The sequence below is a fragment of the Bactrocera neohumeralis genome, unplaced genomic scaffold (assembly GCF_024586455.1).
Source record: "Bactrocera neohumeralis isolate Rockhampton unplaced genomic scaffold, APGP_CSIRO_Bneo_wtdbg2-racon-allhic-juicebox.fasta_v2 ctg7855, whole genome shotgun sequence".
NCBI lineage: Eukaryota > Metazoa > Arthropoda > Insecta > Diptera > Tephritidae > Bactrocera > Bactrocera neohumeralis.
In genome coordinates, this window is record NW_026094612.1 from 1 (window position 1) to 1753 (window position 1753).

General features: G+C 39.9%; 1 pseudogene; it reads right to left on the reverse strand.

Moving 5' to 3' along the window:
• Positions 1 to 129: 129 nt before the first annotated feature.
• LOC126767565 (uncharacterized) lies at positions 130 to 803 on the reverse strand (annotated as a pseudogene).
• Positions 804 to 1753: the final 950 nt, after the last annotated feature.

A 1753-nucleotide genomic window follows, 5' to 3' on the forward strand; every position in this document is an offset into this window, starting at 1 on the left:
TTTCCGATTTCTTAATGTTCTTGAAGGTAAATGTCTCTTTTGGACCCCCGTTGAGTTGCTTTATAACTTTGGCTTCCATCTACGTTGATCAATTTTCCCACCTTCCAGTCGCTAGTTACTTTATTCATGTTAGCGTCGGGTCGTCGTTAATTTTAAGATTTTGACTCCGCTAAGTAATCCTGCTCCATCAAATGACGGCATAGGTGCGCTCGGTTTGGCGTTCATTCTGGAGAATAGGTCTTACAATAGCTTTATTTCAACTATTTTTCACCGCTCCTGCGACATTTGTCCCTGCGTTATGCTGCCGTCGCTACCTTGAACGTTGTCGGGTTGCCTTCCGCGTTCTTGACTCTATCTTCCTGGCTACGTCTTTGCATTTCCTCTTTTTCGAGGGCGCCTTCTGTTTCCTCTCCGGCGAACGCTGCCTCTTTCCAGCGATATTTTCCTCAATGCGATTACCATATGCTGAATCCGAGGCATTACACCAAGTTCGCGTGGCAAAGTGTGCCCGGCCGTTCTTCACCTCCTCTTCCTTTAAGCTAGACTTGCCCTTGAGACGGTTGTGTATTCCGACGGCCGCCTTGTACCTCGAGTTTGACTTCAACCCTCCTTGCTTGGATTCTTACGAGGCCCTATCTTATTGCCAGAGTTGGAACCCTCGGTCGCCTGTACAGGAGAGCGAAGAAGTTCTTCTTTCTTTCCTGCCTTTATTCTTACAGCGCTTTCTTGGTTCGAGTCTTCATGGACTGTGGCACCCGTGCGCTGTAAAGCTGTTTTGGCAGTAGTACTACAACTACCGCAACCTGCTCATAATACAAATACTAACTACTAAACAAATTAATACTTTTCCTTGCAAGGCATACATACTTATTAGTATCGGGTGATTTTTAAGAGCTTGATAACTTTTAAAAAAACGCATAAAATTTGCAAAATCTCATCGGTTCTTTATTTGAAACGTTAGATTGGTTCATGACATTTACTTTTTGAAGATAATTTCATTTAAATGTTGACCGCGGCTAGTCCAGGTGGTCCATTCGGAAAGTCAATTTTGGGCAACTTTTTCGAGCATTTCGGCCGGAATAGCCCGAATTTCTTCGGAAATGTTGTCTTCCAAAGCTGGAAGAGTTGCTGGCTTATTTCTGTAGACTTTAGACTTGAAGCCCCTACAAAAAATAAAGGCGTTAAATCGCATGAAATGGCCAAACGGGTCCATTTCTTCAGATGAATTGTTCTCCGAAGTTTTCCCTCAAAATGGCCATAGAATCGCGAGCTGTGTGGCATGTAGCGCCATCTTGTTGAAAACACATGAGTCAACATTTAAATGAAATTATCTTCAAAAAAATGTCAGAAATATCTAACGTTTCAAATTTAATGAATTTGGACGTGTTGATTTATGGTTTTTAAGTTGCTAGCAAAAGAGATTAATATCACCCATATGATTAATGGATAACACATTTTATTTTATACACTAAGAATATTAACTTTAATACTGGTTAATTTTTAGAAATAATATAATTCATTCGGACAGTATTTATTCGAAAATGAGCAACTGATTTCAATTCAATCCAATTTTCAATTGGAAGATTGTGGGATCCCGTACGAACCAAAACTTAAGATTGCGAAAAAAATTCTAATAAAAAGGTTTTTAGTAACCATTTCCTGGGGAATTTCTCAGATGAAATCTTGAATATAAGTGTTATTAACAGACCTAAATATACATACTTGGGGAAGGATATTGGCAGAAGAAGGTACA